Source organism: Lissotriton helveticus, chromosome 4_1 (assembly GCF_964261635.1).
Source record: "Lissotriton helveticus chromosome 4_1, aLisHel1.1, whole genome shotgun sequence".
NCBI lineage: Eukaryota > Metazoa > Chordata > Amphibia > Caudata > Salamandridae > Lissotriton > Lissotriton helveticus.
Window position 1 is genome coordinate 771,861,583 of NC_136063.1, and position 26,631 is coordinate 771,888,213.

Genomic DNA, 26,631 nt, shown 5'->3' on the forward strand with positions numbered 1-26,631 from the left:
AGGACTTTCAGTCGGGAAAGGTGGCCGGCCCGAATAGGCTACCTACCGAACTTTTTAAGTGTTTGGTAACTGCAGTGGCGAAACCCATGTTGGAGATGTTTGTGGCCGCTCAACAAGAGGGCTGCTTGCCCGCTGATCTATGAAGTGCCACAGTAGTGGTCATTCCTAAACTGAATAAACCAAACTAGCTTTGTGGCTCTTACCGTCCCATCGCCCTAATAAACTTCAAAACAAAAGTATTAGCAAAGATGTTGGCAAACAGACTGGGACAGGTTATCTCCTCGTTGGTTTACCCGGACCAGACCGGGATTAGGCCGCAGCATATTGTCAGACTTAACCTTCAGCGATTGTATGGGGTGATGCAGGCAGCGACTGCCAAACCGGACGAGCCAACATCGCTGCTGTCGCTCAAAGCACGCATGTTATTTGACAGCATTGTTTGGCCTTACCTCCAGGTGATGCTGACTAGATTTGGACTGAGTCCCAGCTATGTGGCATGGGTCCGCCGCCTTTACTGTCACCCTTGTGCCCGAGTTTGGGCGAATTGGGTGGTATCTAGATCCTTCTTATTCCACAGAGGCACGTGTCAGGGCTGCCCCTTGTCACCCATCCTCTTTGTGTTGCCGCTCAAGCCGTTGGTGGCATTGTTAGAAAGGCGACCCCGAGGGAGGCAGAAGGTGTCTGACTGACCTCCCCTAGGTCCACCTCTCCGTCCAGAAGTAGCCGAGCGTTACCGAGAGGCCTCCTGGGTGAGGGCCCTCTCCTAGGATCGTACAGCAGAGTAACCACAACACTACAAATGGACACCACACCAAAGGTCGAGTTCGTAAGCTTTATCAGGAAATAAAGGTGCCTGGTTCTCAGCGATATGTACAAGTAGACCGAGGGGTCTGTAAAGTCTCGTAAAAGGGTCAGGGTAGCGGGACAGTCTCGGTTGGGGTGCAGGAAGGGATACCCTGCGCACAGCTCTCAATCCTCGAGCCGGGGGTTCCGCGAGGTCGAGCCGCGGCAGCGCCAGCAGGCTCTCCAGATGGTTCGGCAAGGGTGGGCCGCGGCAGTGCCAGCAGGCTCTCCAGATGGTTCGGCAAAGGTGGGCCGCGGCAGCGCCAGCAGGCTCTCAAGATGGTTCAGCAAAGGTGGGCCGCGGCAGCGCCAGCAGGCTCTCAAGATGATTCGGCAAAGGTGGGCCGCGGCAGCGCCAGCAGGCTCTCAGGGTATCCTCAGGTTACAGGGAAAATGAGTTCTTCTGGTGTCGGCCGTGACAGCGTCAGTAGGCTTTTCTGTCCAGGATACAACTGACGTCCTACTCCGGGGCTGGCCCAGATATAGGACTGGAGTCCTTTGATGTCCGGACCCTCGCGCCTGGGGGCCAGAGGGGCCGGGAAGATGGTGTCCAGACACCCAGCAGGGGGGTGGAGCCAGCACCCAGGGATGCCGGGGGCGATCGATACCAGGCGTCCGGGGACGGCTGGAGGCCCATCGAAACTCCCCTTCCTCCGGGATCTGTCGAGTGGCCACTCGACCACCTGGTTAGATCTTGGCGCCTCGATGTCGGGGCTCCGCTGGGGCCTGGGCCGGGGCCGAGGCCACGTGTTCGTGGCGTGGTGGGCCCAAGATGGAGTCGGGCGAGGCCTCGTGCTCAGGACGTGATGGGCCCATGATGGAGTCAGGCGGGTGTGGTGGCCCGTGATGGTAACCGGACCGGTAGTGTTGGTGCGTGCAGGATCGGGCGGAAGGGGCCGCCCGGGACTCTGAGGAGGGCCGATGTCGTCCGGGGCCCGCCATGCGGGAGGGGTAGGACCACGCCATGAGGCCGGGTCCAACAGGCATGGATCAGAGAAGACCCTATAGTGAGAGGTATAGGTGTGGGAAGGAATGGGAAGATCGTATATTGTTGTATGCGGGCAATATCTTACTGTACGCAGGTTAACCCGACAGACATTTCATCAGCTCATAAATATTATCCGGCTTTTTGGTACCTATTCAGGCTATCAAAAAATTGGGATAAATCCCTCATTTTTAACCTCACCGGAGCGCTTTCCCCACTCACCTCTGACTGTGTGGCGCTGATGCAGCAAGACAAGTTTAAATACTTGGGCATTTGGATCTTGCACTCCTCAGAGGAGTTTCTGCACATGAACACTCAGGCACAGTTGACAAGACTCCAGGAGGATATTGCCCATTGGCATCAACATCCCATCACTCTTAAGGGGAGAGCTGTATTGTTCAAAATGATGGCCCTCCCCCGCCTGCTTTATGTGATACAAAACACACCCCATAAACTTCCTGACATCTTCCGCACCATTGATGGGGAACTGCAAACCCTACTCTGGGGCACCAGGGAGCCACGGATAGCGGTCCACAAGCTTCAAAGGGGAGTATATGAGGGTGTGCTTGCTATACCAGATGTGAGAAACTACTACCTAGCATCTCAACTTATAAATTTCAATGGCTGGGTTTTCGCACCGCAGTCTGAGCCCACATACAGAATGGATAGACAAGCGCTGGGACCAAAGGGATACCCATCAGCGTTATACCAGAGCTAAGGTGAAAGAGGGCTTCCTGCGGATACTCAGACGGTGGTACGAGATTGGCATGCAGCCACTAAGGCACTTGGGTCGAAGAGCAGATTAACTCAACAGACCCAATTATGGCACAGTGATGGGCTTAGCGAGGTAGGAAAGCTTGAGGGATTCCGCAACTGGAGCTGCATAGGCATAGACAACCTGGGGAACATATGGAGCTGAGATTGGATGCTCACATTTAGTGAACTACAAAAAGACTATCAATTAGTAGGAATGGAGCAATATCGGTACATCCATCTGAAACATGCGCTTAGGTGCCACATTAAAGATGGGGAAACCATACCAGAATTAGTCCCATTAGAAGACCGACTGGTATTAGACCCAATCCCCGACAAAACAATCTCTGTCATATACAAGAAAATAATGAACAACATACCTAATCCCCTCGGGACACTCTGGGTGAACTGGGAACTGGACATTGGTATATTGGAGGATGATGACTGGCAGGAGGCGATGCAGAGCCCCAGAGAAATTGCAATACAGGCCAAATTCTGATTAATCCAGTTATGAATTTTGCACAGAACATACTACTCCCACACACTTCTGCATAAGATTGGGCGGGCAGGCTCATAACAATGTGTTAGAGGTTGTGGTTCACCCAGCACATTCTTCCACATTCTCTGGGAATGTCCAGTGATACAGCGATATTGGTCAAGGGTGGCGGAAGTGATGACGCGGGTGTTGGGTATACACATACAACCGGAGGCATGCTGGCTTTTACTGGGCATCACTGGGGAGGACAGATGGCCAACACACACAAAAATCTGACCGATGCTAGCTGCTGGGGTTGCTAAACGTAACATTGCATGGCTGTGGGGTGCACATATACCTCCCAAATTAACGGACTGGAAGGCAGGCATGGACTGGTGTGGAGAGGGTGATGTATGGGAGTAAGGCTGCCCTAAGAAGTGGGAAAAGATATGGTGCCCCTGGGAAAAATAAAGAGCTTAAGAAAAATGGGACTGGAGGGGGGAGAAGATGAATGCACAAAACAAATTTTGAGCTTACTGGTTTGCACACGGCAGTGCCCCTCGCACAATGTAATGTGTATTTCATATGATGACATGATTTATGATGTGTATCTGACTGGAATTGTTTGTTTAATAAAAATACTTTAAAAACAAGAAAACTGTTGTGATCTATCCATATGATCATGAGACCACTCCATAAACATTTTGCACTAATCCAAGCACTTATGTTTCAAGGGGGAGGGGTCCAATGGAGCATTAAAGAGACTAATTTGTCTGATTACCAATAAGCCACTTTTCAATATTAACTATGAAAAGATACCCCTACCAGGGCCACTTCCGGTGCCTCCCTAAAATTTCACAAATAGAGTGTGGAGAACACAACGCTAAAGGAAGTACATGAACCCCAGAAAAATAATTGACTGTGGTGCACATGTAATGTTTTCTGAATTAACAAAGTGAATCAAGTTTTTATCCAACAGTTCTACAACAGAACCTCCAATTGCACCAGCTTCCAACTGCCACATCGATGCCCCAGCATGTTCAAAGTGTGTGAATCAAGATTATGAACTGCCCCGCAAACTCTTTGTTTGAACTGTTCAAAAGGAAACCCAGATCACTAGAGGACCACACACACCTCCTCTGGATTCATACCAAGACCTGCAGTGTTTAATAACAAGTTATGTATTATTGCACTTTTATGCATCCTCTGTCTATTTTGGGTGCTGCCGCACCTATTCACTGCCAAAGAACTGCCTGGCCAAATGGAGTCCATTCAAAAAATTATCACAGCACTTGTGCCGGGACCTCTACCATGTCACTTACATTTACACTAATACAACCACTAACATCCCACAAGCACTACACAGCTCACTTTTGCACAACATGAGGTATCAGCACATGACTGGAGTTGACTCCCTGACATCAGCCAGATCATGTTACGTCTGTTCATTGATACCACACGCTGTAGGTCCAAACAGACTTTACTTGTCCCAAGATGTAGCCTCCGAAAAAGGAGAATGCCTTCTCCACTTAAACCTATGCAGAATTAGGGCCAAAATCCCACCCAGCTAGGTAGAACCGCACACAGTAGTAGTGAATCTTACCCGATACAAAACCAACCCAATGGCTCTATACCTTTTCACCGAGCCAAGTGATAGCCAAACTGAGCTAGACAGGATGCGCAGAAAGGGCACCATAGTGGAGGATTCTGTTTGGCCCCAAGGCTTCCCAGAGAAAAGACTTGGAGGTAGAGAAAATTTCAACACAGTGCACAAACATATCCGCTCCTGCTTTCATTTGAGATCCACGGTAGGCTTGGGCAGTGAATTCCGCTTCATTCGTGGGGTTTGCTGAGTTCTCTGCAATCTGTGCTCCGGGGAGCTCACGGAATGCAAAAAACCCCGCTCCGCATAGTGCAGCAGAGTTTTATCCCATGTAAATAGGCAAGTATGAGCAGCTTTTGCATGGGGACAATTTCTACCCGAGCAGCAGGAAGATCAGTGTTAGAAATGGGGATTTCTGGTTGGCAAAGGCTTGCGCCAAAGCCAGGCAGAAACCACCACTCTAGTCAGGCAAGGAAGTCACCCGCTAAAGATAACCCCTGCTCACCCCCTTGGTAGCTTGGCACGAGCAGTCAGGCTTATCCCGGAGGCAAGGTGTAAAGCGTTTGCGCGCGCACTCAGCAACAACTTCTAAGTCCCATCACAAAAGAAACTCCACACAAGGTTACATATTAAAATAGCCTTTGTATTATACCAAACACATTAGATAATAAACACACAATTTACACTGTGCCACTGGCACGGGCGGAATTTACAGGGGATTATATAGACAGGACAGGGCCACATGGACCACTGTCGGGAATAAGCACTTGGTAGAACTAGCACTTGGTAGAATGAGCACTTTGTAGGAATAACACTTAGAACATAGAATAATTGTAGCACCAAATAGCAATTGTAGCACACAACCAGTAACCACTGGTGGAAGGTAAGTACACACTATGCAACCCTAACCACCTTAGGCATATATCACGCAGGGAACCATGAACTCACTAGAAGAACCTATATTAGGAAAAACAACCTCCTAAGTATAAACATACATTTAGAGGGATAGCCAAAAGGCATTGCATATTATGCAGATATCACAGTAGCCAAGTATCACACATTTGCGCAGAAAATCACATCTCTGACCCCAGGCCAACCTGGCCTCTCAGGGGCTCACATGCCCAAAGTCTAGAATGTCTGGGCGGCTGCACAGGCAGCCAAAGAAGAATGCACCAGAGGGACAAGCCTAAACATAGCAGCTGCCCACTAAGTGCTGGGCAGCTGTAGGAACTGAGCCTGGCACCAGCGTGCCTCCTGGCTCTATTCTGGGGCTCTGAATATAGGAATGAGACCCAACACGACGTGGGAGCCTCGTGGGCTCTGACTCAAATGTGCCCCAAATCACTTGGGCTCTTAGCAATAATGCTGCCCGCTGGGGGAGCGGCCCGCTGCCAACCGGGGCCGCTCTACCCTCTGAAATGCCCCCAAGGATGTTGGAGCCACGGGGCTCTAACTACACAAATGTCCCCTTCGTGGGAGCCTCTCAGGCTCGAAAATACAAGATGCTCTCGTGCGCGTTGGAGTCCCGCTCTGGGACTCCTACATTGAAGTTGTGGCCCCCAGCATGAAGATGGCACTACTGGGGGGGCGGGCACCGGCAATGTGCCCCGACGCCCCCCTCTCCCTAAAAGAACACAATGGCCCCCGCTCACTGGCTTTCGTTGCACTGGGGCTCCTGCGGTGTCTGCGGCGGTGTCTCTAGGTCAAGAGGCGGGGCTCCGTCCTCATTCCAGGAGCCCCGCGTAGGATCCGGCTCCGGCCCCCTGTTTGAGAGACCAGTGAGGCGCTGTTCCGCTTCCCCAGACCATGGGAAGCGGAAGAAGGAATGGCCCGGCCCCGCCCACGTCCGGGCATCTTGTGCCTGGCTTCCGGTTTCGTGCTACTGAGGGCAGCCAATGGCAGAGCGGCCCTTGGTATGGAGGCGGGCCAGCGCTTTCCAGGCAATCTCCGGCCGGCAGCGGTGATAATTTATCAAAACACGGGGTAGGCTCCCGAGATAAAGTATAATATGAAGTGGGGTAGACACCCGCTTAAAGCACAAAGTCCCTGGCGGGGTGGGCACCCACCAGGAATATAAACCGGCAAAATTGCGGGGCAAAATGCAGGGTGGGCACCTGCTTCGAAAATAAGCCTAGGGGGATCCCCACGCTGCGGAATCCCTCAGGAACAGGATTGGCGCACCAGCGGCGCAACCCGCTATTTTGAGGGGGAGTCCAGCACTCCCCAGGCGCTGGCGGGCCACAGAAGTCCCAGAAGTCCCAGAAGTCCAGGGACAAAGTCTAAAAAGTAATGAAGGAAGGGGGGACAAAGACGGGGCCCAGGGGCCAGCTCACAGGGCTCTCCAGGTAGGGAGGCAGTCTCCAGTGGCGGTCCTCCTGGCGGCCAGCAGCAGCAGGCCCCCTCAAAGATAGGCTCTAGGAAAAGAACATTTTCATGGGTCACAGCCCCTCTTTTATACACATAATTATTTCCTAGGGTGCAGGGTTAAGGGAAAAACCAGATGCAACTGGTTTTGGAGCACTCTGTTGTGCTCAGCCCCTCTCCCCATTCACTGGCCAGGCTAGGGACATCAGATGCACCACAGGGGGCGGAGCCAGCATTGTTTAGGGAAAGCCCAGCCCTATTCAGGTCCGAGGTGCACTCCTCCGCCCCATCTGGCTATCAATCTCTCTATTCACCCCCGGGGCAGACCATCCTGACTCCTGTAAGCCAGGCACACCAGCCAGCTCCAGCGAATCACAAGCCAGACAGTCATTTCACCTCTATTAGACAGACATGCCAACTTCTAGAAGTGGCACTTCCACACTAGACACATTAACACGGCATGCATCATCGCGCAGCATTTAATCACATGAGTCCACACATACCAAACTCGACCCTGCACGCCCCACACATCAGGAACTAACATGGACACACACATTCCCCATGTATTCCTATGGGAGGGCAGGCCAATCTCACCACACGCACTCAGAGTGCGCCCGCAATTTACACTGGGACACAGTGAAAGTGTGCAGAAGCCAAAAACAACTAACACCAAGTCACATATCAAAGCAAAAAGTTTAGGGGTGAACCTGCCAGAAGGGCCAAGTCCAACAATCAGTGTGAACGGCAGTTCGTCCTGCACTTCGCCACTTGCGGAACTCTGCTGAGATTTGTTGTCACTTCGTGGCGTTCCGCACAGCAAAGCTTCATAAACTATGCCCAGGCCTGGTCCATGGTAGGCCCTTAGCATATCTGGTGCAGTCGTGTTTAACAAAAAAATGTGGCCCCGATATGTAGTCCCTATGTAGGGCCGCCCAGCTCGAAAATTCAAAGGGAAATGATTCACATGGGGCACGGTTGAACGAAAGTATTACCACCCATGTCAGGAAATCTGAAATATTGCGGTGGGTGAATACATTTGGCGAGAAGGGAAGAGGTGATCCCTAATCATACGGAAACGTGCACTGTAGTCCTTGTGTTTCAGAGATAAAGTAACACTTCCATTGGCCAGAATTGAGAACTGCAGCACGATCGTGCATAATACGGATATGTAATGGGGCACCTCCACACCGATGGATAATACTGGCATGTGGTGAGTTTGCCTACACTCAGCTCATCCCCGGATGGCTTGGACCCTTTTCCCTGGTCACCATACACACCCCAAACCTGGTCATACCCAGAGAAGAACTGTCGGTTTTGTACCAAACTTGTTACATCAGGCTTGTGAAAAAAGAACTGCGTAATATTTTGGCTGGGCTCAGTGCAAGGACATTCCAGAAGAATTCAGACTGTTCACTGACACATTTGCATGGGCAGGAGGGTCTATACCATTCTTTACCCTACAGACATAAACTTATGCCTGCTGGATCCAATAAACCAGTTGGGAAATGCTTAAAATGATGAACAGCACTGAGCTCAGCCTTATTTCAATCAAGGAAGAACTGATAGCAATCCGCCTCATAGTAATGCAGCATCAGTATATGTTAGACTAAATGACCGAAATAGAGGAAGGGCTGTTTCCCAAGATTGGTGCATCCTACTGCACGTTTATCACAGAGAACGACATGGACAATCGGACATTTTCTCCTGCCAACCAAGCACTGCACCATTTACAAAGAGTCATGCATGAGGAGGGAGGCCCCTGAGCAAGAGTAGTTCTCTGATTGGTTCTCCTAGCTCCCCCGGTGGACCTATTGTGTGTGCAAGTCGTTGTTGCTAAATTTCATTGTGTTCTTGTTTTTGTGTGGTACAATTGAGGCTTTCCTGCTGTAAAAATGCTGTCCTCAAACTGGGTAGAATGCAAGTAACGAGGAAAGTAGTCATTGTCAAAAGCAAGCTTAAAGAACAACAGACCCCCAATAAAGTAACCGCAATTAAGTATTGGTTAGATAGTGTAGTTGAAAGTTTAACTAGAGGAGGGGAATGTTAATGTTGAAAAATGATGTCTATATGTATAGAAATATATTCATGTATAAAAACAAAATTGCATCTTTATTAACAAATTCACCCGTTATGAAGTCCATGTAAACCCCAACTCAGATATGTGTAGTTAGGCAGGCTCTGAGACGTAGGTCTGAGGTCACTGATTGACAGGTCACAGGAGGGGCGGCACATAGCCAACAGATGAAAGCACGAACAGGAAATTCCAAATCAATCCCAAAGATAAGGCACAGCGACACCACAATAGTCCAAAGAGATTGACCCCAATAAATCATACCTGACCAGAGGCTTAAGTGCGCTCCCAAAACACCATAAAGTAAGATGCTATATCAGTTGGGAACACATAGCCAATCAGGATACAGCACACACAATACATGTAGTGATCACATGCTCTGCATGCCGGATATCTGTACATGTTACCCACTGGCTGCATTGTGTCCATGCAAGGTTGAAGCCCACCTGAACTCCAGAGACTGCGGTTCACATTCCTTACCAACAAAGGAATGCCAAACTGTTTATGTTCATGGCTTTCAGTGAATTGTATATAAACCCATTTCAGATCAATTGTAAGTTGAAACAGTTCTCAGACCGTATGCCTGCAATTGTTCTCCTGGCCACATTGTTTAATTAAACAAACTGTTCCTGTTTTACCAAATGCATCTTGTCTCCTTTTTTTCCAAGGTACTTCATGTTCAAGCAACAGTTGTATGAGATTTGTTTAGAGGAGATGTTCAGATAACTCGGGGGGGGGAGAAGCCCCATCCAAAGACACTGCAGGTCATTATATGGTGATAAATGTAGAGTTACACACATGTGTTTGCCTTGAACAATGGCACAAGATCACTGTGAAAGAAGCTTCACTGGCGTTTCCACATTATGGTATATTTAATCAGAGAATTAATGAACATTTTAAGAGAATTATATATGAGATGAAACCACAACCTAGACCCATGCAATTTGAAGAGCTTTAACACTTGGGAGCGTGCAGCTCATGCCACAAAAAGATATCAAGGATGAGTAAAAAAGGTAGTGTGTATTTATGCAGATGCGAGGTGGAATGCAGAGCAGAAAAGGTGGAGAAGTGACATGATGAAAGGAGCAAAAGTATACTCATTATTGCAAAGCGGAGAAGTGGAAAGAGGGACTAAAAAAAGAAAGAAGGATAAAATAAGAGTCCAGATAGAAAAAAGTCTTAGATGCACTTACAGTTCCTGTTACAATTGGACCAGCTGTCCTCACCCAACAACTAGCATCAGAAATTATACTCATGGTTCAGGGTGTAGTAGAATGTGTTCCTTTTAGTCCGATTAATACAAGTACTCCTTGTGGTGCAAGTGCAGACCCATTTGTGCATTAGATTTGGAGCTTTAAGGTTATTCCTCGATTTACCATATCTGGGTTCACTTGCATGGGAACCACCTTTAAATATGCATAGCAGCACACCTAAAGTACAGGCAGTATCTAAAGCCTCTGAGGTACAGTCTGGCGTTAATGACCAGGAAATGTTACATAGAATGCGAGTGGGAGTACAGAAGTGAGTCAGGGAACTCTTCAGTCCACATTTTGAAAGTAAACTTGGTGGATGTGGAAAATTGTAGTTGGAATTGGATGAAATGATAAGTGGTTGTCTCACATTGGATCGAATAGAAACTTATCAGCAGAGTGGCCTGTTGTTCATGAGTAAAGATATTACTAGGAGAGAAAGACGAAGCCACTACAAATTATCTGAATTTGCTCAGAAATGTGAGGTAGATCTGCAGTGGACAAAGGCTTTACAGAAAAGCCACCAACTCGCTTTTACTGATAAGGACATAGAGCATATGAGACTACCAGGGATGAAGAAGAAAATTAAGGAATTAATTCACAACATCTGAATTTGGAGTGAATTAGAGAAGTGGGAAGTTAAATGGTCAACAAGAATGACTCCCAAGACGACGTGGGACAACCGCCTCCTCCTGATGAGGGGTGTTAGATTTGGGGTCTCTAGTTGGCACAGGTAGGTACTTGAGATGAATAGGGACCCTTGCCTCTAGTCAGGATAAGGGGATTACACTCCTAATTAACCCCTGCTCACCCCCTTGGTAGCTTGCACGAGCAGACAGGCTTATCTCAGAGGCAGTGTGTAAAGCATTTGAGACCACATACAGTAACCCAGTGACAACACTACTTATGGACACCACACAAGGTTTATAAAAAAAATAAGTATACTTTATATAGATTTACCACAAGACCATAAACGACAAAAATACACAATACTTTTACTTTAAGATGGTAGATTTAGCTTAGTTAAGTTCAGTTCTTAAGATACTACACTTTGCGTCAATGTACCTTATGATGCGTTGCGCAAAATTCAGGTGCAAAGAAATAAAGATGTGAAGATCTTTCCAGATACTGCACGCTTCTCTGGGGATGCGAGAAGTTCTCGGTTCGAGCCGTGGACTGCAGCGGTGACACACTTCTACCACGATACGTGAAGCTTCCATGCAATGAGACAACTACAGCGCTGACATTCACGATGCGGCGGCAGCAGCTCTGATGGTGGCGCGCTTCTCGGGGATTGATGGAGTGCAATGCGACAGTTCCAGCGGCGACACCCTTGTTTAGAAGTGCGACGGCAGGCACAGCGACGGCGACACGCTCCAACCTTGTTGCGAGACTCTTCTCTCGATGCAGTGCAGTGCGACAACTCCAGCGGCGACACCCTTGTTCAGAAGTGCGATGGCAGGAAGCAGCGACGGCGACATGCTTCCTCTTCGTTGCGGCACACAAGGAGGGAGACAGGAGTACAAGCTTCCCTTTATGTGAGGGCCATCAGCTATAGTGATGAGGAAGTTTGATCAGGTGATGACATGGTTGAAGTCTACGGTGCCACCCTAAGATATTGACTTAGCCGCAATCCATTAGATAACCCAGGGGCATTTTGTGTCCAGGTTTGGGACAGGATTGAGGCCTGAGATTAGTATAATGATTCGACAACATGTGATTTGTTGGCAGAATAAGTCGGCTGACAATTTTATGCGATATGCTAAATTTTACAATGATGAGATTGAAATGAGACAGTACAAGTTGAAGGAAAATCTGCTGGTGGTACAAATGAATTAAAAATCCATAGTTTGTAGGGAATGTCCTTCCAGTGGAGAAAGGGTTTCAATAGGGAGCATCAGCGGTGCAGGAAGTAGGTGTATTTCAGTCACAAGGTAGAGGTCGGGTTGTTCCTGTTGATCCGCCAGCTGGAACTGATGTAGCTACATTGAAGAAGTCTAATCCATGCCATTACTGCAATAGGCTGGGGCATTGGATGCAAGAATGCCATCTTAATGCCGCAATTCAGGGTCAAAATCTGGGGTTTGTACCACCTCAAAATAATAATTTGATGCAGCAACAGAATGTACCAAGACCTAGATCTTAGAATTCTAATGTGCCACAAGCCCCAGTGATGCAGGTTCTCCAACCCCTGATGCCACAGCAAGCTGCTAATGTTTCCAGATTTTCTTAAAATCAGCTATTGAATTTTAATCAGAATGCTTTCCAGAATAATACTCTTTACCAACAATTTGCCATGTTTAAGACAAGTGAAAATGTTGGCATTGATCAGTCTTCCTGATGAGGCCTGAGTGGGGAGGAAGATTGAGTGTTTGGTGCAGTCTTGGAGGTAGACCAGAGTTGCCCATTTATAGATGCTGAGGTAAATTAATACAATGTATTATTTTTGGTTGATATTGGTGCTACCCCTTCCACTGTGTAATCAGTAGAATTCCCAAACCTACCACTCTTGGGAAGAAATATCCAAGTTGTTGGAGTAGCTGATCAAAAAAGTTAAGAACCCCATTACTGAGGATGTCCCTGTAAAGTTAGGGAGTTTTGAGGATAATCAGCAATTTGCGGTTTGTGATTCCCCCTCCCCCAGCGCCTTGAGACCCTCACGGGTGATTATTGCTATACATAAATCCCTGATTGATTGATTGATTCGAGTCCTGTGAGTTTGCTAGGATGCAATTTGTACTGCAAACTGAACTGCACCATATACTGTACCCTCAAAGCAATAGAGCTACAAACTTATGATGAGGACATTGCCTTAAGTTGGCATATCAGAATGTAATTATTGCAATGTATCCGATGATTATGACAGAAGATTTGCCTTTAGATTTAAGAGATTCAGTGAGACCAGAAGTTTGGGATTTTTTAGGAAAGGACATTGGACTCTTTAAAGGAGTTGAACCTGTCTATATACAGATAAAGCCAAATGTGAAATATCCCAGAACACCACAGCATAATTTGACCCCTGAAATGATTGCTGGGATAACTCCAGTGATCAAGACAATGATTCAACAAGGTATACTGAAGATGATCATGGGGAGTCCAGGTAACTCACTCAATTATGGGCTTGCAGAAGCCTAGCAGTAAGTACCACATCGTGCAGAACCTTCACCAGGTCAATAATATTGTGATTCCATGTTGTCCTGTGGTACCGAACCCTGCTGTAATATTGTTTCAATTCCATGTGAGGCTGAGTGGTTTACTGTTTTGATTTATGTCAGGCATTCTTTTCCATACCCTTACATGAGGACAGTCAGCTCCTCTGTTTCCTCTGTCCATTTAGGCTTGGCAACCATGTTTTGGCATGATGCTGAGTTCCACACGGGCATATGGAGAGCCCTTCGATTTTCAGCCAGATCCTCAAGAAGAATTTGGAGACTCTCGTCATGCCTTGTAACTCTGTCTTGGTCCAATATATTGCCGACCTGCTGGTTGCATCAAATTCTCGTGAAGCATGCAAACCAGACACTATTGCATTGCTAAACCACTTGACTGAGAATGGACATATGGTGTCCCTTAATAACTTGCTGTACTGTTGGAGAGAAGTCCTATTTATTGGTCATCATATCAAGAAAGGTGTGAGAAGGAAGTCACAAGAGGGAATTTCAGCAATCTTGCAAAGGAATCTACCAACAACACAGAAATAAGTCAGGATGTTTTTGGGAATGGTGGGCTACTGTCACCAGTGGATACTCAACTTTCCCCTAGTGGTCAAGTCTTTACAAAGGCTGACACATAAGGATGTGACAGAACTGGTGCATTGGGACAATGATTGTTTGGTTGCCTTCCAGGAGTTGAGAGAAAGTCTCTGCCAGGCCCAGACACTAGAAAGGCCTAATTACAATAAGCATTTTCACTTTTCTGCAGTGAAAGAGAGGGCTGCACTCTTTCAGTGTCAGACCAGTTGCTTACTTTTCAGCCACATTAGATCTAGTGGCTGCAGCGCTGCCTGATGGCCTTAATGTGGTGTCAGCCACAGATGTCATTATCGGATGGTGTGAAAGTATAGTAATGGGTATACTCCTAACTGTTTATGTTCCTCATTCTGTCAACATTTTGTTAACGAGAATGAAGACATGGCACCTCATGAACAGTTGCCTGACCCGATAGGAGCATATCATACTGGCAGCTGATGTTGTGTCCCTAAAGAGGTTTTCTGGTTAAATTCTGCCACCCCGTCCTGAGACTGACAATGATGATGGTGAAGTGTAGCATGACTGATATACAAATTAACCACTACTTGAATCTGATTCTGTTTGTGGATTGCTCGTGTTTCTGAGATTCCAAAGGAAATTTGAGAGCTGCTTATGCAGTATTTACCATTTCAGAAGTAGTGGAAGCTGCTTGTCTTGAAAGAGTAGTCTCCACAAAAGTGGCTGGATTGATTGCTTTTACTTAAGCATGTTAAGTTCCGGATCGATTATAGGTGACTATATTTACAGATAGTCAGTACGGTTTTGGTGTGGTGCACGGTTTTGGAAAGTTAGGGCACCATCAGAATCCCCTATATGTAACCATGAGCAGGTGATAAAATTGTTAGAGGCTTTGCAATTACGTGCACAATTTGTGGTCATGAAAAGTTCCGCATATTGCATGGGAGATGACTATGTGACAGCCGGAAACAGATATGCTGATTAAGTGACAACGTACTGTGCTTACAATGCTTGCACATTTAATGGAGAGTATGTAAATGAAGGAACAGAAGAGAACAATGACAACATTTTGCTTACAGCAACTGATACCTGGGAAGAACTTAAGAGGCTACTGGAAGAGTTGTCAGAAGTAGAACAGAAGAGCTGGAAAACACACGTAGTGTTAAAAAAGATGAAGATGAAATATGGGTTTCAGGAGATGGAAGACCTTTGTTGCCAATAAGTTTGTTGCCGCAAATGGCTAGACATTACCATAGTCCGACTGTTATAGGAAGGGATGCCATTGTTAGATTGTTTCATCAAAGCAGTGGTTGCTGGCGCCATTGGATTTCTGGTGCCATCCAGTGCAGCCCTCTTCACTGCCTTTCTCGCTGCTACACCTAGACCTGGCCTGGTATCTGGCTGCCTGATGTGGGCTCGTCCGAGCCAGTGCCTGCCCTGCATTTGATGATTTGAGGCCTCCTGGCCCCAGTGGGTGACCCCTGGATACCAGCACCATTTTGCTGTGAGCCTCTCTATGAGCCCCGGTAGTGAGTCCCACCCTGCAACCTAACACAGGCGTCGCCTGGTATTGCCTGGATAAACCCTAATGCTAGCAGGGGGCATTGTTTCCTGCCAAATCTGATGCTTCAGTGACTGTTACAGGCTGACTCTTCTCTCCGGCCCTGATTGCAAATCATCGCTTTGGACCGGCCTAGACGTCGGGCAACTTGATCTGGTGAGTCACCTCCTCTCCCTACGAATCTGATCCTGGGAAACCATGGCCTGGCGTCTCTCAGCGGGGTCCCCTGGAGTAACTGCTGTTCTGCCAAAGTGCGGGACCTCAACACCCGGGCTTCTGAGCACCCTAATTATGCTGGTCCCCGCTGTCCTGGCCCAAGTGCGGAGCTCGAGGTGCTGAAGCCTGTCCTGGTGTGACTTGGCTTAGTCCCGCTGCAGCTTCGCCCCCGAATTCACCCATTTGCCTCTACCCGCTGCAGCCTCACCACCGCAGCAACTTTCCTCCGAAAACTTGCGGGAGTCAAAGGGCTCATCCTGGTACTTTGAAACTTTTCCTGGAGGTAGACACTTGCCCACCTGTCAGTACAGTGACCCAATGAGACTTTCCCTCAAATTATCTATATCAAAGCCTTCGTGAGGGTGGTCATCCTCCCCAAAGACATCCTACTCTAATGCATTCCATCCAGCCTCCTGATCCTTTGCCCGCTCCCTGTCCGCCGGACGCCCAGCTAGGCTGCGGACATCCAGTGTAGGCCCCGGAGCATTCTCCCCACAGCTTGAGCCTGACAATTCTGAGTATCCCCTTGGGGGGACCCCAGAGTAGGGATCAGCACTGCTGGAACCACACCTGCATCCTCCCTCTGCTCCTTCTTAACCCTTAAGTTGCCCGACTCTCGCCAGCATGGCAGGGCCTTGCTTGATCCCTACTGGCGACAACTCCTACACCATTGTCTACCCTCCTTTTCTCTCCAAAACCGCTGCTAAATCCTTCAAACACTCCATCCTGAAAAGTCATCCCAAGACTCTGATCTCTGACCTACGATTCAGCGCGGACAAGGGCACAGTCATTAATGACCTTATCTTCTTCACCAGAAAAACATCTCTATGGCGCAAAGCCATCTCGAACCGCCTTAATGTACACGAAGCCAGGAACATTCAATACAGAAAAAAGCTCACAATGGCACCTTCCTCAAACCTGCGTGCTGACTTTACTATCACTTTATACAAAAACTGCATCATCCTGATCCAAGCTCCACCCAAATACCTAAAAAATTTGCAGACCTCTGCACACTCCTCCAAAAATATGTGCACAACCCTCTTCCATCCACGCTTCCCCGCACTGTCCCTCGACCAATCTGTCAAGGGTGCCTGGCCATTCACAAACCACTCCTCCAAGGGCTCATGACACAGGTCAACCCAGCCCCACTACCATGCTACCAGCGCATGCCAACAGAATCATGCCCAAACCACTGACCCCCTGCCCGCAAAGTCTTCCCTCCTATGTAGTTATTGGGACTCACTCCTCCAAGGGTTCTTGACACCAGTCGACCCAGCCCCTCCAGCACACTAACACCATATACCAACAGATTCATCCCCAAACCTATGACCTCCTGCCCACAAACTCTTCCCTCCCATATGGTTATCAAATCTCCTCCATGGGTTCACAACACTGATTTACCTAGCCCTACTACCCAGTTACCAGGGTATGCAATAAGAACCGTTCCCAAACCATAGGGCCCCCCTGCCCACAAGAGTATACCTCTTTTAGGGATATTGAAACTCTCCACCACAGAGCTACCGATCTAACCAGGAGCATCCATAACTCCATTCTGGAACTAAAAAACGTCCTCCACCTCATAGAACTCTTCTTCTCGAATCTCAAGCTCCCGCAGAACTCTACTCCCCGTTCCAACAAGCCCCCCTTCACCCATTACCGCTATCCCTGAGGCACCTGGGCCCTCGCAAGCAGCCCTGGCACCTCTCAGAAGAGGAAACTCTGGCCCTCCTCCTTACCTACAAATCGACCCATGAAAATCCTAGTCCACCAGACCTCACGGAAGAAGAAGTTCTAGACCTCCTCCTTAGCAACAAATCTGCCCTTTTAACCCGATGCCTTTGAGACTTGAGTGACGAACACGTTATCCGCACGGTTGCAACCAACCCCAACAGATTAGCTACCCTCTGCAGCAGAGGAGTTGTCAATAGCAACCTAGCGTCAATACCAATCACTGCCCCAACTCACAACACTCACTCCGACCTCCCACTCTCCGGCTTCCTAATTAACTGCTGGTAAGCAGTAAAGCATACCGCTGATGTAGCTGATCTCATCCTGAGCCAAAAATCAGACTTAGCGATCTTGACTGAATCTTGGCCCAAAGAATCCTCATCACCCTGCCTAGACCTCTTAGACCCTCCCAACTATAACATCATAAGGCTGGACAGGCAGTCTAAAAAGAAGGAGGAGGCATTGCCTGCATCTATCGCTATAACCTCCTTGTTACCGAACTTCTGGCAGATCCCACAGACTCCTCTGAATACCTTGCACTGTCCATATGCAGAAACACCACCCACATGTGTAGAGTGCACATCTTTTACCACCCCCAGGCAGGAATGACACCTTCACTGACCACCTCATGGAAATCATCACAGCCAAGGTTTCCCCCTATTCGAAAGACATTTTCCTTGGTGGCTTCAACCTGCACGGGAATGACCCCAAGTATCCTCAGGTCAATGCTAAAAGAGACTTCCTGGCCGACCAAGCCCTTACCCAAGCCTGCACATTCCCAACTCACTCGAAAGGCGACTCTCTTGACTGGATCATTGCTAAGGATTCAGCGGTCAAGCTTATCTCTATAGACCCATGTGATTGGTCTGACCACCACGCTATCACCTTCCTTCTGCCTGGCACCCACAAGACATGGGCTCCACAACCTGTGATTCCAAAACCTTGGGTTAGAGACACCAAGAACCTTGATCTTGGGAAATTGGCCACTTGTTGTGAGACTGACCTTCCTCCCCCTCATATCACTACGGCCAACAACCACACTGAACACTATTCCATGACCATATCCAACATTCTTGATGACCTTGCTCCGCTAAAACTAAAATGAACCCAAATCAAAGACAAGAACCCCTGGTTCAACGGATCCCTCAACAATGACAGGAGATCTTTCCAGCAGACAGAATGAAACTGGAAGCAGCACCCGTCAGCAGCCCATCTAAAACTTCTCTGCCAGTCCAGAAATGCCTACAATAGGAAATCCTCCACTCAAAAAAATAATTCTTCAAAACAGAACTGGAGAATGCCAAGAACAGACCTCGTAAACTATTCCGATTGGTCAAACACCAATGTAACAAACTGGCAAAAACCTCCAAAGAAATCCCCAAATCTCTGTTATCTTACGAGGAATTTTCCTCCTTCTTCTCCGACAAAATCACTGCCCTAGGAAACGAACTTAGATCCGCCACTCTTTCCCAAACCTTGGATCTTCCTCTTCTTTCCCCGTTGCCCCCCAGACATCACCCAAAAACTGAGCGCAGTGGTTCATCTTCAAAGTTTATGACAAACAACTAATCTCAAAAATTCTATCCTCCCTAAACCCGACAACCACTTCATGACCCTCTCCACTGAAACTGCTTAGCCGCCGCCTCTCAGGCTATCATCCCTTCTTGGACTGCAATAATCAACGCCTCCCTCCTACAGGGATCGATACCTGACTCTCTTAAAGCTGAATAAGTCATCCTCATCTTAAAAAAACCTATGATGGATCCTGCTTCCTCTGACAACTATAGACCTACATCTAATATCCCACTCATAGCTAAAGTTCTGGAGAATTGTGTTCAACAGTAGTTGAGCCAACACATCACCAACTTCCACCTACTAGACGACTTCCAATCCGGGTTCAGACCTGGTCACAGCACTGAAACTGCCCTCCTTCACATCCTGGATGGTGTACTCCAAGCATTTGACCAAGGCGTAACCACCTAGACCTATTCTCAGCTTTCGATACGGTCAACCACGAAATATCAGGATGGGACTGGATGGCCCCGTTCTTGAATGGTTGAGGGCCTTCCTCCAGAATCGCTCTCAGAGATTCCTAATCAACGGCAACTTATCCTCTCCCTCACTGATCATGGTTGGAGTCCCCCAAGGATCAACCCTGTCCCCCACCCTCTTCAATCTCTACCTTGAACTGCTCTCAGAAGTGCTACGCACTCCCAATATCTCCTACCACATGTATGCAGATGACACCCAGATCTACATAAAAATCTCTTCTCCTGAGGACGTTCTTTCCCTGAATGAGGCCTTGAAGCTGACTGTCCATTGGCTCACCTCTAACCAGCTCAGACTTAACGCAAAAAAAAAACGAATTTCTTCTAGTATCCCCACCTAAATTCAACCCTGACATCCAGGAATGGACCAAGGCGATCACAGCGCTCAACTGCCCGCCAACTATAGTGGACTCTGCTAAATCCCTTGAAATAACCCTAGACTGCAGCTTGAACATGTTCGGCCACATCAACTCGATGACCAAAACAGCCAGATTTCACCTGAGCTACCTAAGAAACCTTTAACCTTTTCTTGCCACACCCGACCTGAAAATGGCAATCCAGGCTCTAGTCACTACCACACTGGAATATGGATGCTCTACCCTCGCAGGTCTATCCAAGAGCTCACTGGCACCAATAAACCCTGCCATAACACTGCCGCCGGACTTCTAACAGGTTCAAAGAAATTTGACTACATATCCCCTCAGCTTAAAGCTCTGAACTGGCTTCCTCCCGTGGCCAGAATCCAACTTAAGCTGGCTTGCATCACTCACAAGGCTCTATACTCTACCTCACCTGCATTCCTTGCCCAAAAACTTGTGGCATCCGGAGGGGCCAGAAACTCCCGATCCGCCAAAGACCTCTTGCTCCAACTGGCACGCTTGCGAACAAAATACATTTACAATCGGGCCTTCTCTGGGGCCGCACCAAGAATATGGAACTCACTCCCGCCAGCCATTCGAAGAATCCGTCTCTAAAACAGAGGCCAAATCTTTCCTAATGGGCAAATTCCTCTCCTAAAGCTTGCATCACAATCACCTCAGCGAATTTGTCCTACTCTCTGTGTTGACTTCTCCACGGTGTCAGGACGATACCCTCCCAGCACCTCTGGCCATCCCACCCGGAATTTGAGACCATCTATTTCTTGCAAAATGTATCTACCTGTTTTTATCACAAATGTTTCCACCTGTGTTATCCCAAATGTATCCACCCCTCCTAAGTTCTTTGTATACTACTTGTCAATTTTGTAAAGCGCTCTAATACCCTTAGGGGTCTAGTTCACACTCTATAAAACACAAAATAAATAACTAAATAAATCTTAGGTTCAGGTTGATGGAGGAAGTGATATGTCAAAGATGTGTTGTGTACCAACAGAACATTGTAAGGAAAAGAACCGTAGTGACATTGAGCTAAAAAGGCTGGTCAGATGGTCCCTTCAACAGGATACAATTGGACTTTATTGAGATGTCTATGGGCTGAGGCATGTGTTGGTTGTTGTGTACATTTTCACACAATCTGCTGAGGCATATCCACCACAAGGAATGATACTCTCACATTAGCAAAGCTGTTGTTGGGGGAGTTGATACTAAGGCTCAGCTTCCCGACTTCTTTGGAATCAGACCAAGGCATGCACTTCAATAATGAAGTGTTGAGGATGCTGTCTGCTAGTTTGCAGGTTGAACAGAGACTGCATTGTAGTTACCTACCTGAGACTTCAGGTCTGAAGGAACAATGGGATGCTGAAATCAAGATTTGCCAAAGTGTGTGCTTTTACGTCTTTGAAATGGGCAGATATTTTGTCGATGGTGTGGCTGAGTCTGCGCAGCACACGTGATCATAGGACAGGACTGTATCCCCATGAGATCATCATGGGAAGGACAATGAGACTGCCAGCTGTACCTGCAAATGCACTTAAGAACATTACTGATTATCTGATACTAGATTACTCCAAAGGATTGGCTGATGTGGTACATTCTGTGTCTCATCAGATAGAAGCTGCTACAGCCCAGCCACGCCAGAAGTAGTTCCACAACTTAAGTCCCAGAGACTGGGTGGTACTGAAGAAGCACATATAAAAAAAGTCTTACCTGGAGCCTTGTTAGCCAGGGCTCTAACAAGTCATACTCATGACTACAACTGCTGTGAAGTGTGGAGGTCTCCCTGATTGGATCCATGCTGCCCATACTCAAAGAGTTATACCCCCCTTTATGAAAAATACAGTGCCTCTCCCAGAAGAGCCAGTAGTAGTGAACAAATCATGGAACCAGGTTAGTCAAGCTGTAGGGGAGCAGCCAGAAACTGAAATAGCACTTGATAAACCTGAGGAGGGTACTAGAGAAGTAGATGATGAAACTGGTGAAGGAGAGGCTAATCCAGTGGTTGTAAGAGAGATAGACTACAACCATGATGAAGGGCCTAGTGCTGGAGAACCACAATAGGCAGCAGGATGACATTGACCGAGAAGGCAGGAGAGAGTGAGCCTGGTCTTGCAAGGAGAAAATAATCTCTCAATAATCCAAGAGGATATAGAGGATTCTGATCTGAGTGTAGTAGGAGAAGAGACATCACAAATGATTTCAGTGCAAGCGAGAGTGCCCTGCTGGAGGTATTCATCCACTGAATGGACATACTTTCTTTCAAATGACATTTATTTACTTATAAAGTTTTGTAAAGCACAAACAAGACCCTAGAGGGTATCAGAGCACTTCACATTATGGGGTAGGATTTAGAGTCCTCTTAATTGGAATGTATACCTGTTGCTAGGGATTTAGAATTTTATGATTGAAAGCAGGATCATTAGAGCTGTGAAGCTGATGGTGGATGGAGCTGGAGGTACCTGCTGTTAACTTCTAATAAAGAAGATTATTCTACATATGTGTGGACAGTATCTTTACACTGGCGACGAAGGAATCCAGCAGATATTCTGTGCAAGGGGCAGATCATTGTGTGCCTCCGCCCTTGGATTATCAATATGAATGGAAAATCATCCTCCGCATTGTGAGTGAATGGATTAAACTCGTTACAAATAACTGAAGAGAATTAAAGAAGCTGTTAGCTGTGAGTTGTAAAACTGAAATCTTTAAATTCTAAAGATTACAGCTATCTCGTTCACATTTTAATATCTGCAACATTGACAGTGGATGATGACAGCGTCGTTATACATTGACTTTTGACTATCAGCGCAGCATCGTTTACATGATTGTTTGATGCTTTCAACGTCGTTGACAGCATAATCTCTGGCACAACAGTGATAATCGAGCAATTACTTATTCCAAAGACTATGAGATGTTTGTGTTGATACAAGTTGGGGATTGTGATTTGTTGGCGCGCGCTAAGGATCTAGGGCTAGATGTGGGTAATTTAAAATTACCGATTCTAAAATACCGAATTTTACCGATTCGGTATTTTAGAATCGGTAATTGTGATGTAGGTAAAACTTCGGTATTTTTTACCGATTCGGTAAAATTCGGTATCTGCCATTCGGAATTCGGTATTTACCGAATCGGTATTTACCGAATCGGTACTTCCCATTCAATCCTTTGGGCCTTTTCGCCCATAGGAATGAATGGGAAATAACGATTCGGTATTTACCGAATCGGTAAATACAGATTCAGTAAATACCAAATCGGAAAGGAAAGAAAAGTGAAACTTAGAAGTCAGCCAATCAGGTGCTACCAACCACCCCCTCCCAACCAGGAAGTGGCTACACCCAGGCAGCTGCAAGTAATTAGAAGCTTCTGGAAAGGCAGAGAAAGCAGAGCTGAGTCCCTAAGCCACAGGAAAACTTTTTTGTGCATTTAAAGTTTGGAAATGGCAAGCAGCAGTGAAAAGGAACTTCCAGAGAGGAAGAGAAACATTTCATTTAGCACCATGGAGCTGCAGGTTCTCGTGGAGGAGGTGGTTAAAGAACACCAGAAATTGTTTGGTAGGCAGTCCCTGACTGTGGCTGAATATGCCAAAAGAAAGATTTGGCTGGAAATACAGTCGAAGGTGAATGCTGTAGGAGTGACTCCAAGGGACATAAATGACCTGAAAAAGAGGTGGTATGACCTCAGGAGCCTATCGTGGTAGACAATGTTGAAAATTATGATTTACTGATAATGGAAAAATATTCTGATATTTTTTCCGAGGAGTTGGGAAAGCTAAGAAAATGCAAAAGCTGGCATCCATAAAGTGAGGTCTGTACCACATCTTATGAGAGGTCCCTTGAAGGAGGAACTTGATCAATTGTTGAACTTGGATATAATTGAACCAATAGAAGCTTCAGAATGGTAGGCACCCATTGTTGTCGCACCAAAAGATGGTGGGAAGAAAATTAATTTGTGCATTGACTTGCGCGACTTAAACAGAAATATATGGGTTGACTGACATCCTCTACCTAACATTTCAGAAATGTTGACTGTTATGGGTGGTGGTAGTGTTTTCAGCATGATTGATATGTCTGCCGCCTATCATGAAATTGATCTCAGTGAAGAGTCTAGACATCTCACATCATTTGTAACACCGTTGGGGGCGTTCGGGTATCGCAGAATGCCATTTAGGCTGGCATCTGCCTCAGCGGTGTTTCAGAGAGTGATGTAAGGACTTCTCTTGGGAATAAAAGATGAACATGGGTTGACTATTAAGAGAGAGAAAAAAGTCAATTAAGGAAGGATAGAGCAAATTATTTAGGGCACAAGATATCCAAAGAGGGAATCAAACCTAAGAAAATTATTGTGGATGCAATCAAAAATGCTCCCACTCCCACAAATAAGGACCAGCTTAAAAGTTTTTTGGGGCTGGCAGAGTATCGCCCAAAATTTGTAAAAGGGTTTACTGAGATGGAAGAACCGTTACGTGCATTAATGAAAAATGGTGTGCATTTTGTGTAGTGTGATGTATGTGATGAAGCATTCAAGAAAGTCAAATATGGCATTTTATGTGCACCTAGTCTTGGACATTTGATGTCAATGCAAAAACTTTAATTACGACAGATGCCTGTGCATTTGGAATTGAGGCTGTTTTGACACAAGTGATTAATGATGAAGAAAGGATCATAGGATTTGCATCCAGGAGATTACAAAGTGCAGAAACTTCATATTCTGTAATAGAGAAAGAAGCACTGGCATGCTGATGGGGTATTACGCATTTTAGATACTTTGGGGTTTGCCATTTAAGCTGCGGACTGATCATAAACCACTTGTCCACTTATATAGAGGAGGTAAAGGACTAGAAGGGAGTGTAACCCCAAGAATCTCAAGGTGGATGTTATCTGTGTTGGAATATAATTTTGAAGTTGAATATAAGAAGGGACTTAAAAATATATTGGCGGATTGTTTATCAAGGATGCCTATTGCAGTAAATGAGAAGGAACATGAAGTTGAGGTAGATGTGGTAAAGTACAGTGAGGAACAAGCTTTTTACAAGGAGGAATAGGATGTCACTTTGAGGAATGATGATGTGTTACAAAAAGTAATGGAAGGTGTATCTGCAGGCTGGGGTGGTGATCTCTTTCAGGAGTTGCGTTTTAAAGGATTTAACAATGTTGAGACAGAACTGAGTGTTTGAGAAGAGAAGTTATGGAGAAGAAATAGATTAGTACTTCCAGAGGGTCTTAGATCTAAGATTGTCAATATTGCCCATGAAGGGTATTTGGGCAGAAATATGACCAGGGGACGTGTTTGTCAGTCATTCTGGTGGCCTGGGTTAGATAAAGATGTTGAAGAAGTTGCTAAGGAGTGCTATGCTTGTGCCACAAGTGATAAAACTAAGGTTGTGCGTCAACCTCCTCTTGCTTGTGTAAAATGTCCTGTTCGTCCCTGGGAAAGAGTGGCAATAGATTTTCTTGGACCAATTTCCAGACTAGGCTAAATTTATAATGGTTTTAATTAATTACCATTCTAAGTGGTTATGTTATTGAAACAGCTGACAATATTGTCACGGAGAAAGTTATCAAGTTTCTTGATAAAGTTTTTATGAATGAAGGAATTCCTAAAACACTTATATCAGATAATGGACCTCAAATTGTTTAAAAGAAGATGCAAGAATACCTTTTAAGGATGGGTGTGAAGCAGGAAAGAGTTGCCATGTTTAGGCCTCAAGCCAATGGTTTGGTGGAAAGGATAAACTGATTGGTTATGGATAATATACAACTTTCGATTTCCAATGGGTTGTCATGGTCGGATGAGCTTAAGAAGTTAATGTGGTCTTATAGAGTGACACCACATTCTGTAACTGGAGTGTCACCTTTTTTTCCCTTAAAGGGCGTAAACCAGGAGTGAAAGAATTAACAGGATGGTTGAAGGACAGAGATTGTGTATGGGTTGATCGTGAAAGAAGTGAGAAAGATGTCATTGAACAGCAAGCTGTCGCTTCTAGTCACTATACTTGTATGAAAGGAGTTAAGTTTCCAAATATAAAGTCTGGTGACTGGGTGGTAGTGAAGTGTGGTGGTGTTGTTACAGAAGGTGACAGCAAGTTCTCCAAACCTCATCAAGTGAAAAGTGTAAAGAAGACTGTTGTCACTTTGGATGACAGATCAGTTTGGAGTTTTGGTAATGTTGCTAAATGTTGTGCTCCACAGCCATTGATGAATGACTAATGTTTTATTTTTATTTCTGTTCTTGGATATTGTTATGCATATTTATGTTGTAAAATTTTATAAATGTTTCTTCTTTAGTCATTGCTATATTATGGATTTTTATACCATATATTTGATGTAGTATTATGAGGGGGAAGATGTGTAGAGTTCTCTTAATTGGAATGCATACATGTTGCTAGGGATTTAGAATGTTATGATTGAAAGCAGGATCGTTAGAGCTGTGAAGCTGATGGAGGATGGAGCTGGAGGTACCTGCTGTTAACTTCTAATAAAAAAGATTATTCTACATATGTGTAGACAGCATATTTACACTCTGTAGGATATAGTTGTAAGAAAATACATTTGTTACATACATGGGAATAGCATGTTGAGCTGGAGTTCATGCTTTCACATCAATGTAGTGGTCATTCAGGGCATCAGAATAGTGGGCAGGTAAGTAAACTATAGAAC